A 13,131-nucleotide genomic window follows, 5' to 3' on the forward strand; every position below is an offset into this window, starting at 1 on the left:
AGGCCGAAGAGCAAAAATGAAGGCAGACTTCACGGTAGAGCCCTTCCCCCCTGCCAAGCTTCACACTGACAGAGCTGGTACAGCCCCATCTCTTCCAGGCCTCTGCCCCTCTCTCTCCTTTGGTTGAAATTAGCCACAGGTTTAAGAGTTACTGGGAGCGGGGAGGTTGGTACAAGATTGTGTAAATACAGAGTTGGTTTCTTCCCTTGTTGATCAAGCAGACTTTTGAAATGCTCTGAATGTTCAGACAGTAAATAAACTGCACTGAGCAAACTCACTTTTTCCTGTTGAAACGATTTATCTATGTACAGTATTGACATTTCTCTGCTGTTTTTTACAAGGTTGTACTCACAGTGGTGGTTGTATGTGAGTTGATCAATTCGTGGTACAGATTACGTCTTCTGAAGGACGCAGTGGCTTGTCTCAGAAGTGCTTATGTTCTCTGGGAACAAGACTCAGCACCTTAACAAAAGGGCATTTTCAAAAGCATTTTCATTCTATCAAACTATCCTGTAGTAGCTCTCAGACCAACTACCTTGTGCCAATGTGACATAAAGTTTGCTCTGCCCTGGCATGGCCTGTGGAAGCTGCAGTAACTCCTTCTGGCCAGAGGAAGGGTGTTGTAAACGGAGGAGCTTGCTGGGGCATGCCATCTTCTAAAGACAAAGAACATAACTGCAAAAATACAGGAACACGTACATCCGTACAGGCACTTTGTATACCTACATGGAGAAAACAGTGAACTAACAGGGGAACTGAAATTAAGCTAGCCGTGTCAGCGCTTTGCCCATTTTTTGGCTGAGAAGCAGCCGTAGGACTTGGAGGACCCGACACTTTCAGTTCTGCCACGCATTTGCAGCTCTGGCAAGTTAGACCTCTGCCCGCTTCTTGCTGTAGGATTCACCCTGGCTTACATACATGGGTGTGGACACCCAGACAAACCAAACTTGCCCAAAAGCACACATTTGATTCACAGCTCTATGTGCAAGTCCACACGAAGAGTTTTAGGAGGGTGGCTAGGACTTCAAAGCATCACCGGTATGAACTACCTAAGGAACTGTTTCACCGCATGCTGCAGAAAGACATGTTTGTCTTTCCTCCATTCCTGCTCACAGACGTTCCTAGTCCATTATCAAACTACCAAAAATAAAATACTTCTGATTCAGCATTTTCTCCCTTGTGTCCTCTCCAGCTGCTGCCCAGGCATGGATGTGCACCAGTGAATGAGCTGTTCCTGTTTGGGACTGTGATGTTATTTCAGAAGGATGCACACAGAAGGCTCTGGCCATGAAGGGCATTTCAGCAGTGTTTTTTTTAACCCTTACTTGACGGTGATAGTTCCTGGCAAAGAAATGGTGCTGCTGAGGTAGCAGAAGGGAGACAGCTGTTGTTTGCCTCAGCCCTCGCCAGCTGAGGTCTCTGGTGCCGCTGTGTTGGGAAATTGCGTCAAGATCTAGAGTAGGTGATGAGCAGCAGCTACAGAGTTATTGCGTAGGGAAAGCCCTGTGAAGAGCTTGCTTCTGACCCACAGGTGCTATAATAAACCCGGGAGGGGGGCCAGTGAACGAATGGGTCATGGCTACTAACTGGGAGATGGCTGTGCTAGGCTTAGGTAACCATTTTCATGTTGATTAGACAACTTCTAATGCTGTGATAGTCAGATGGTTTTGCTGTGGTTGCTGATGCCAAACCACAGGCTCCGGTGGCTAATACGTATGAAATAGTAGCTGGCTGAGGGAGAGTGCACTTTTCCAACTACACTGACTGTATGCGTGTGTCCTTGGTGTGATCTCTGCAAGAAACACAGGAATGACTGGCAGTCAGGGACACAGATCTGCAGATGGTGGCTGATCACAGGGAAACATTTATGGACACAAGCACGGGATGCATAGTGCATGAAACAAGGATGCCGAGGAAAGCTAGGGTTTCCCCTTTGGAAAAGGGACTCAGTTTATTTCCAATAATATACTTACAAATAGAATGTTTCTGCCCATTATTATGGTATTTGACCCACCTCACCATCTTCTGTCCTGGCATGCAAAGTTATATGCTGAGGTCAGATCACCTGATGGGAAAAGAAGGTTTAATTATATATTAAATACGTGCAGAATGGTTTCAGTTGCTGAAGGCAAAATGGCCCAGCCTTCAAATTTGTTTGGATGCCAGTGTGCTCCACACCATTTGTGTTAACACAGCACTCTGCATCTTCACAGCTTCTGAGAGGGTGCCAGTTAAGGACATGAGTCTTCTGTGATAGGCAGGGACAGCAAGAGAAATTGGGGATGCCACAGGGTCTCATATCTCTGTAGTGCAAGTGCCATGCTTGTGCACTTGTGTGCATTACCATTTGTGTATGTGAGAGGAAGAGTTTCATGCTGTAGGCACTTCTTGACTCTTCTCCCTTTCCCATGCACTCCAAGGCCAACCACATTCAAAATAATTTGGATCTATGTCCAAGATCACTAAGCATTTGCAGGAGAAGGGGCACCTTTACTCCCTGCCCCGCCCCCCCCAACAGATTCCTGCCCTGTCATCTTATCTAAGAAGAAAACTGTATTCTACTCCCTCTACTAAGAAAGCTTCTTTTTTTGTTGGGGGGGAAGGGGGAGAATTTTCTTATTTACATTGTTCATCACAACAGGGTCACTGCTTTTTTGGTATCTCTTTTCTCTCATCTCCACCCATTAGCCTGTTCTGAATCCCCTGCAAGACAGTAGTTTCCAAACACTCAGATACTTCAGATTCAGATTTGAAAGAATTTGGGAAACAAGTAGTGCAGGTTTAATGAAGAAGGGTAGGGCAATTGAAGAAAAGGCATGTCACCAATACTGGTTTAAATACATTTTCAGGGTACTGATTTGTTGGAATTCCCTAACAGAAGCAGCTGCTTCCCACAGCTGTGACAAGAGACCTTACCTCTTTGGTAAGTATCTGCTGACCAACGTATTCATGAATGGGGAAGACCTAAAGAAATCTTAGTCTCTTAAATGATCTTACCAATTTCTCCATTAAAAAAAAATTCTCAAACATCACAATAAGGATGTTAGGAAGGCATTAGCAGATGTGAGACTAAATTGGAGAAGCTGCCTGAAAAAACAAAACTGCTTTTGCTTTCAGCTGTGTGCCCTTTTCCCATAATGTGGCATCATGCTACATATCTCCAAGGTGTTTACACACTTCCATTGCCACTGAGACTTAAAATACAGGTCACTGGGGACGATGTTGTGATGTTGAAATATAAGAGAAAATATATGTCACAGTTGGCAATACGAACTCATGTTCACTAGGCTTATAATATTTGCTTTATCTTAAGACTATTTTCCAGGCATCCGGACTACTTTCTGGACAACACTGCAAATACAGGTAGAGTAAATAAATAATTATGCTACATACTTCCCTCCAACACAGAAACACACACGCTGCTCAGGACCATACCTTACAGTGGAACAGGCAGGTGGTCAGGCAGCCAGGGGACAGGCTGGGCTGCTGCCTTAGTCTGCATATACTTGGTACGTCTGGTAGGTAAAAGTCTCCCAGCAGCAACACTGGCAAAATTCAGAGACTGCTGACAACTTAATACTTTCCTTTCCCCTGTGCAATCTCTCTCTCCCCACCCCTGAAATACTGCCAAGTACCCAGGAGAGCCCCTCCAGAAGTACCTGTGAACTGCCACCCCAGTCCCTCTTATTCTTCCACCTTCGGGAAACAACACGCATCATGGCAGTGTTGCAGCCACACACAAGGTGACTTGCCAGTGTGTCGTTGCCTACCTGCTGAATTCAACCAGTGCTTACTTCTCCAGTGAGGAAACTGTAAGGTCTCTCCCCTGGCCCAGCCACTCGTTTTCATAAAACTTCTGTGCGCTTAGCACTTGAAAGAATTTTGCCTCTCTGTCAGATCTGGCTGGAAAGATTAATGGTCAGAAGTTGATGGGGGGAGGGAAGGGGGGAAGGGGGCTGATTTGATAGACAGACAAATAGACAATGTGATTGCATCAGTCTCATTTCCTTAGGAAACTGGGCTAAAAATAAAAGGCTTTATTTGCCCCTGGGAATAAAGCAGAATGTCTCTCACATCTTTACAAAACATTTGTTTCTATGTATACTTATAAATAGTCAGGATGGGAGAGGAAGTTTGCACTGGATCTTGAGCAGAGAATTGAAAGGAAGAGCAGGAGGTGTGTGAATTTCAAAACCTGGGATCCTTTTAGACATAAAACAGCACAGCTACGAATGCCAGGTCTTGTACACCAACACCACGTTACCCATGTGCATACACTGGTGGCCTGCAAACCAGCTGCCCGTTGGGCAATTTTTCACACCACCACAGAATGAATGTAATTTTGCACCGATGATGGATGATGTGCTTTAGACCAAATCCTTTGAAGTCAGCAGACTCTCACAGGTATAAGTGGGCAAGATGGAAATTTCTACACTTGATTGGATTTATGGTCTAGAGATTCCTGACTGATGGTGACCAAGACTAGCTACTTCAGAGGAAATACTCCCCCCAAAAGTCCCATCCATCATCGATAGATTATGTAAGCTGAAGAAGCGCTTATACTAGATATTTTTGTTATCTTTGAAAATGTCGTATGCCTCCTTACAACCTTGGCCTCGGCGATAGTCTGTGGCAGTAAGTTATTTTTATGCACGCTGTCTATAAAACGCTCTTTGTTTACAAGATTTGAATTTACTACCTTTCATTTTCATTGAACTGGCAGCATTGTGGACCTGGGCTTTTAGAGTCACACTTAACATGAGAAAGGTTCATAGAGCAGGAGCCGAGGGGCACATCCCTCATAGCAGGTTGGCAGAACAGAAGCAGTTGTATTGTCTCCATCTCCTTTGCTTTTGCACAACCTTTTAGTTTTTGCTTCAACGGCCTATGCACAGAAGACCCTTCTTCCTGAGACATGCTAGAATTTCCATTACAGGGGTACTTTGCAGTGCCAGCAAACGCTGTTCTGAGGACTATGTAAACATGTCACTAGAGGCAGTCCTTGTCCTGAGGAATTTAAGCTTAAAATACGGAAGACCAGCACAGTCTGGGAAAAAGGGATGCAATACAGTGTTGGAAGATAAGAAAAGGAACAAATATCTTGCCTGCAGGTATAACTGGGGCTCTTACCAGGAGTTAGCCTCAACTCAGCTTCAGACTTGGTCTCGCTTCCCCAGGGGATTCAGCACAACTTTAGGGATGGGACTGATCTGTCCCAACTTAGAGGTCAAAAATGAGACATCTGAGCTGATCATTCTACAATCTCTCCGCAGTCGGCCAAGAGAATTAGGTACTTCCAGGAGACCGTTCATGTGTCCTATCTTAAATAAAATAAAACCAGCCATTTCTTCTGTCTACAATTATATGCATCTGAGATTTCTTCTCAGATTGGTTTAAAAAAAACCATGCTCCACTCTACTGTTTTCAGCAGTTACTCATTACTACCACCATCTACTACAGATAGACTACTTTTCCCATTTCCAAATTTGTCAACCAAATGAAGATGGTCTTCTTGATCATCTCAGTCAATAGTTAGAAGTCAGTGTCTCTGGTATGCAAAGAAATAGAACTTTACTTACATTTTAATCACAAAACATGTGCCTATGCCTGCCTTAGGTACCTTATTTGTAAAATAGTTTTGAATTTCTTAGGTAACCTCTGAGAATCTCGTATCTTAATTGTAGCCTAACTTGCACACTGGGAACTACTGCTAATTCAAAAAGCATCTTAGACTTCAAAATCACTTATATATTCTCAGAAATATTCTCATGAACTTGAAAGCAAAGCACAGAGATTGGAAAAAATATGAACAACATGGTAATCAAAGCAGCTGATTTTTTTTTTAAGCTCAAAAGCAAAAGCCCTGTCTAATTATACTCAACTGCAATACAGACTGAGTCATGACTTGTCAGATGATCCTCTTGGTTGATGTGGTTACAAACCAACAGCTGCACATTGGGAAAGCAAGCGAACTAAAGACCTTACAAAAGCATGTCTTCCTTGTTTCCCTGGTCCTTTGCTTTTCTCTCTCTCTCTCTGTATTACCTTATGCTCAATCAACCCATAGGGCAGAAACTGTATTCCCTAATATCTTGACAGTGTCATGCGTATTTATGTTGCTGTACAGATAATTGACAGGTAAAGAATATGAGTGATGCTGTGAAAAGTCAGAAGGGTAAGGTTAATACTTGACGTAAACTTGACTTGTATTCATTTGTTACAAGCACTCCTGGAAAAAACATGTCACAGCCCTGGAAAAAGAAGGTCTTTACTTACAACACAAAGAAAATACATGGCTGGTGCAGCCTGGCAACGCTGCTGTTAGTTTTATGTCCAAGTAGCCACACATGCAGGCTAGTCAGGGCGCTGTATGGCTGCTTCTCATCTTGCTCATCGACATCTCAGAAACCTCTCCTGAAAACAGTACTCTCCATAGGATGCAGCTACTGAGTTACCCGTCAAAAGGGAACTGTTACCTTATTTTACGTTGATGTGTATGTTTGCTGGTTTCATTTTTCTTTTTTGTGTTTCTTAGTCCACCCATTTAGGCTGAGTTAGGGTGTCCCATAACTCAGCTACCTCTTATCTGGAGGGCATCCTTGGGCAGTTTACTTCGCCGTGGAGCTAACATGTTGCATTCTCTGGCAGCAGTGACTGGTTCTGGATCATTATATCTTCATCGTGACCAGAAGAGATAAGCAAAGCTGTGCCTGGATACAGTGATTTTGTGTTTTTCCCTCTTATTTCTTTGTACCGAGGATTATGGCTTGCTTGTTTTAAGACACTGAAAATTATGCACTTGTAATGTGGCTGATCGCAACAGATTGCAGGCGAGGTGGGGAGACTTTCAGTAGCTAGATTGTGGAGGTTTTTTAGTAGACAGATATTGTGTTGCATTTGCCTTGTCTTTGAATCATTAAATATACACACTGTTAAAAGGTTATTGAAATGTTCAAATGTCAGTGTTTCAAATGAAAATCAATAGCATGCTATTAGGCTCATTATATTGCTGTTATGCATCATTAAAATGTATTTAAAAGCTTTCAGCATAAAACAGGAGATGGGATGAATAACAAGACACTTTGAGGATGTGCAGCATACTTAGAAGGCAATAAAGAGTCAGGCACAAGAGAAACTTTGTAGGCAGTTGGAAAGCAAAGAGCTCGCTGGGTGTTTGAAACATATGGGAACATGAGAAAACGAATGACGCAGAAATCTGAGGATACAAATCAGTGGAGCTTCACCACTGCTAGAGGAAAACAAAATCATCAGATATGTTTAAAGATACTTTTATAAATGGGTCTTTAGTAGTTCGAGGTTGTCTCTTTGTCTGATCTATATATATCACTATACCACAATGCTCCATAATTCCCCTAAAAGTACTACTGATATTTTGCCTTCTTGCACAAAGAGATTGTATCAGGTCCTAAAAGCACATTTAGAAATTAGCTTTTCCAAGCATCTTTCTGGTCAAATCTCATGTGGAAAAGTGTCACGTCAGCAGATACTCTAACCTACTTCTTTCCTATCTGAAATAGATTTCTAGTGAGAAACTTTTGGTTTAATATTTAAATATGACTGTATGTGTTTATACACAAATAAGTATGTACACCTATGATTATATACATGTGAGAGAAAGAGAGCTTCTTTACTAAATTTCTGAAATTTTCTTTCTAAAGGGAAAGAATGGGAAGAAGTGACTCTCCCAATGGTTTAAATGGGCAAGAGGGACAACAGATTTCCAGTCCCTACACACATGTATTTTTAGCCTTTTGTACCTGATTGTCATGGAGCACACGCTTGCCTTGTTTCTGGAGCAGGACTAGAAAACAGACCACCGTCCTGCATCTCACTAAGCATGAAAACCATCAGACCCTGCTTTTGCTCCTTTTCCCTTGCAGTGAATCTTTAATCCCTGTAAACAAAGCAAAGTAACTTCAGCCAGAGGAGATGAACACTCTCCTCTGCTCCTAATAGCCATAGCCTGGGCTGGAGTTTAAAACTCTATGGGCAGAGGAAGAAAGAGAACCTGAATCTCCCATTTCCTGGACAAGAGCTCTCTAATCAGCTCTGAATTATTGAATACTCTTTCAGAAGGTGGATTTCAAATTTGTAGCTTAAGCATAAAGTCCTTCCTCCTGCAATTTTATCTGCATAGGTAAAGATTCAACTGCAATTGATTTTGGATGAAAACAGAAACATAAAGCATAAATCAAGTCATCGAGCCAGGGAACGGAAATAGTGCCATTTGAGTCAGATGTGCAATTGCAGAGCTCAAATTATAAATGCTGAGTGCTCAAATTAAAGTTCACAGTGAAGAGTTCCCGAGAAATGCATATACTGAATGTTTTCACACAAAACACATGCTCAGCTATTTTAGAATTACAGATGGATTTTTAAAAAATCACTGTCTGATTAAACAGTAAGAAAAAAGGACAAATGAAAATATCATTTTCTTCTAATCATTTTTTGAGGAAAAAAATATTTCTGAGTTATCAGGGAAGGGTTTCCTAGTCAGAAGAAGGGCCTACGTAAATATATATATATGCAAATAGCCATACTATGTGCTGCTTTTGCATGCCAATATGACCCTGCTGGAGTTTCACCACTGGTTTTAATTGGGGCCAAAGTGCCATCTCTTCTGGAAGTGTCTAACACTCAAGAAACCAAGTGAGTGGACTAACATTAATTTACATGTGTGAGCATCCGCCATTTGAAAACTGGTTTAAAATGCAGAGGTATCACTAAAATTCACAGTAGTTAAAGGACTCAGCAACAGACATGTTTATTTCTAAGCCACCCCATGCTCAGCACCTATGAATCCATTCATGCTATGATATTTTTGGTGTTTCTTAAGTGCTCTTTAAGCTGTATCCAAGAATCCCTTGGCATCTTTGAGGTCTGACTAACAAGCAAAGATGTGTTCTCATACAGTTACTCAGGAAGGCTTTTAGGCATTGTTAGTGTGCCAATATTGTTGATTACTCCAGGAGTAACAAAATCTGTTTCTGCATTGGTGGCCCCATCTTGTGTTTTGAACTGAAGAGATGAACTAGGAAGAAAAACATGCAATGGTTGTTAGAAAGGTACACATGAAGAGATGCATACAAAATGCACCTACTCCTTCCTCTTTCTGACATGTTGTTATTTAAAATACACTGTCGATGGGATGGGTCACTGAAATTATTATGGAAAGGAATTCGTGTACAAGACAGAATTCTCATGGGAATAAACAGAACAATCTGGAAGTGCTTTAATTTCCCCTTTGACTTTAAGGTGTGATTTAATTCCTCCCCGCTGTGTCCTTCCCAAATGAAATGTGGGTTAAAAGATACACTGGTGGGAGTTGTTTCCTAAGTATTCAGCCTCTTTGCTAGAAAAAACTCGAACACTTGCTGCAGAGCAAGTAAATTTAATAGATCTTCTTTGCCACTTCTTCTTTCTCCTTCCAAGTGCTGTCTTTTTCTATTGCTCCTTCATTAGTAGTTTTTTTTCCTAGTGCCCACAACGCAGTTTGTATTCCTTGGCTCTCATCTAAAATAACATAGCAAACAATAACATAATCAATTTTAATAAGGAAAGAAGGAAAAACAGCTTCTACAGTTAAATTACACGGCCTTTCCCTTAGCTCAGGAAATCAAATCAAATCAAACTGAATGTGCTCCTTTGGACACAGATCTAATTTTCCAGTAACAATTACAATTTATCAAAGGCTGGCATTCATTTAAATACTAAAACAATTGCATGCTAACGGTCAAATAATTTTTAAAGGTTTATTTATATTTGCAGAGGGTTACCTGCTGAGCTAGATTGTCTGTGTCACTTTTAGTTTGGAATCTGTGCATTTGTATTAGCATGTATGAGCCAACAGGAGAGAGTTAGACAAGGAGACTGAGAGTCGGTAATTTAAGTATAGCCCCAATCCCTTTATCCCTCTTTAGGAACTCAAAGCATGATTTTTACTGAGGTTCTTACTCAAACCCAGACATAAAGAATGACGGGTATATTTTATGCTTTTATTGACCATTTAATAGCTATTCTATAAGCCATCTAAAAGAAATGCAGTATGCTCAGCCTGGTCCCAGAGGAGCTGTTCTGCAAAGGCAGAAAACTGAACCCTTCCCTTCACACCAGGAAAGTGTGCTGCAGTGATGCACCTCCTGCGGAATCCACCCCCCCTGACCCACTGAGGTAGCTGGGGCCCCAACCCTCCTCCTCAAGTGTAATGTGATCCATTTCAGAAATCAAATCTGGCTGAGAACTCATGTATTTGAGTCTGCACTAGTATCGCATACTCTCGCTTCTTCATTACACAAGTTTTGAGCCCGAGAATATCCAACACACTCACATGGCCACAAAATACAGCACCCTGTGCAGTTACAGAAACCCTCTTTTGTAGCACATTTACTACATTTTGTAGCACATTTACACTTCCTGCCCCAGGATTATTTTACCCCCATCTTTTTCGCAAATTACATTTTTTTGCTACCCTGAAACGGCAATCTGTTTTAAAATCATCATGATTTCAGAATCCCCTTTGTCATGCTTGTGGCCATCCCACTCCCCACTCCATCTTCTAAACTGTTAGCTTTCCTGCTCTGACCAGAAACCTTTTAATTTGGATAGAATCATTTCAGAGGGCTGCATTAGCCACATCACAGTCACACAATTTTTTTTGCTATCTCAGTCATTGGGGAAAGTTTTTATTGCTCTGAAGTCCATTTCTGCAATTCTACATCCCATTATACCAGTAAGTACATTATCCAAGAGTGGCTTACATTTCTGAAATTTATAGGAAAGAAGAGGCAGCCTTCTCTTTCTAACCATGTTTTTGCTCTGCTGTCTTCAGCAAGGTTTGTTATTAGGAGTAGGCTGTACAAAGACCACCTGGACAGAAGCACCACAGGTCTATTTGACTGTGGATTAGCACCCAGCAAACCACCCCTCAGTTTAAGGCACAATTTTAGGCGTGATCCTTTCTAACCATAAACTTCATCCCAAAAATGAACAACTACAACTTTTGCCAGCACACCAGAAACAGAAAATCTGCTGGTCAGTCTGAGGTCAACAGATGAGCGCAACACACAAAAGCCTCAAGGAAGGAGGCTATATGAGAAAAGCTAAACTAATTCTTTGCATCTCTACATGGGATCTTGGAGATGTTCCCAGACAAGAACCTTTACTGATGGGGTACAAGCGAAGAGAACTGTCTCACAGTGAAGTGTTAGTAAGAGAAGTGAAATGAAATGCATAAAATGAGTCACTATTCATCATCAAGATCAGATGGTATTCACCCAACAGATTTTTACCAGCTGAAGGATGAAGATGCTAAACTATGAACTGCGATGTGCAACCTGCTCATCAAAACGGTCTCAGTATCAAAAAAATAAGGATGGCAAGTCTGATACCAATCTTTAAAATGGCCATGGAGATAATCCAACAAACTATAAACCACCAAGTCCAACCTCTGTACTGAGAAAATTGCATGAAACTACAGCAATGACCAGTACTTGTGTGCACAAAGGTGAGACTGAGGAGTAACCCTGCTGTGTGTGCATAAAGGGACAGATGATGCAGTCTTCCCGGGTAGATGCTAAGTTTCCTGGTGAGAAAAAATCATTCAGTACTGTAAAAACAAAAACTGGCAGGAAGGTGCTGCAGGAGATTTTCATAATATTAAACAACTGAATTAAATGGCAGGGAAAGCAAATATTTGATAAATGCAATGTAAAATACTGCAATGAGGGTGGGGTGAAAAGGGACAGAATCCTTCCCTTTTGCAGTGGTGGGTGCTACCTGTCTATTCCTGCTGAGGAAGTCATCGAGGACAGTTCTGTTACAGTGTCAGGTTCACGGCTCAAAAAAGCAAACAACATGAAAAAGGAAAAGAGAAATAAACGGGACTCATACTGTAAAGGTGTATCAATCTACAGGACACTCACAGCTTGAACACTAGATGCAAGTTTGGTCCCTCCTTCTCAAAAAGGATACAGCAGAAGTAGAAAAGAGAGAGAAGGGCAACAAGGATGGCAGAACAAGGATGCCACAGAAGGGGATGTGACCTTAGAGAGGAACAACCGATGTGAGACATGATAAGAGATGCACAGAATGATGAGCAACAAACAGAGTGGAGAAGGACGTACTGGTTTGCACAGCATGGTTCTTAAACTGCAGAACTCATTGCACGCCAAAAATATAAATGTGTTCATAGAGCACTGAAGCTGAGCTCAAGGAAGAACATTTCATTGGGGCTGGGAATCACAACAATGAGCATTCAACCTTTTACTCAGGAAGTACCTAAATGGCAGATGGCCAGAAGCCAAGCGTACGCTAGAGGCTTCTGCTGGCAGTCGTGGACAAGACGCTGAGCTAGATGAACATCACCCTATGTTTTCATGTACAGTTATGGATGTTTATAGCCACAGCTACTCACATGAGTGGCTTTTGTTTAGACCACTCACTCCTATCAGGAAAACTTGGTTTCACTTCAATAAGCTATCACTCTCTCAAGTCTTTTACACCCTTGTATCGAACCATATCTCCTAGTCTCTCTAGCAGGTTTAAATGAGACCCAGAAACAGCCACTTGGCCTTTTCCACTGCAGACCACTGACATGGTTTCACTTTCCCAGTCTATTGCAATAGTTCTTCAACCCCACAGAACCAAACCTCTTTCTCTGACAGGAACAGAGAACTACAATTTCTCTACAGGTCAGCAGGACAGAGGGGAAGACAAAGTTGGCCTGTTCTGTATATCCTCAGCTCCTCTGTAAACTTCAATGTCTTCTCATAGACTGAGGGTTCAAGTCAGCTGACAAAGTTAATCTTTCTCCTGATTTATACAGCAATCCATATGAGTTATGAGGAACCTGCTTCTCCCACAGAGTCTTCCTCTCTAAACTCCTGTGCTGTCCCATTATTTGACTGAAGATATTCAACTTCTTCTTTCTATGCATCACAAGCAAGGGTGGAAAGCTCTTGTTCTTGTCCATGCTCCCCCAAGGTCTCCAGCTAGCCCTGCTGGACACCTACACAGATTGCTTCCACAGCAATTTGCAATCCTTTGACCTTCTTCCTAAATCTTGAAGTCCTTGGTGTAGTTGTTAGTAAATTCGAAATTGGCCCAAACTTC

Source organism: Pelecanus crispus, chromosome 1 (assembly GCF_030463565.1).
Source record: "Pelecanus crispus isolate bPelCri1 chromosome 1, bPelCri1.pri, whole genome shotgun sequence".
Lineage (NCBI taxonomy): Eukaryota > Metazoa > Chordata > Aves > Pelecaniformes > Pelecanidae > Pelecanus > Pelecanus crispus.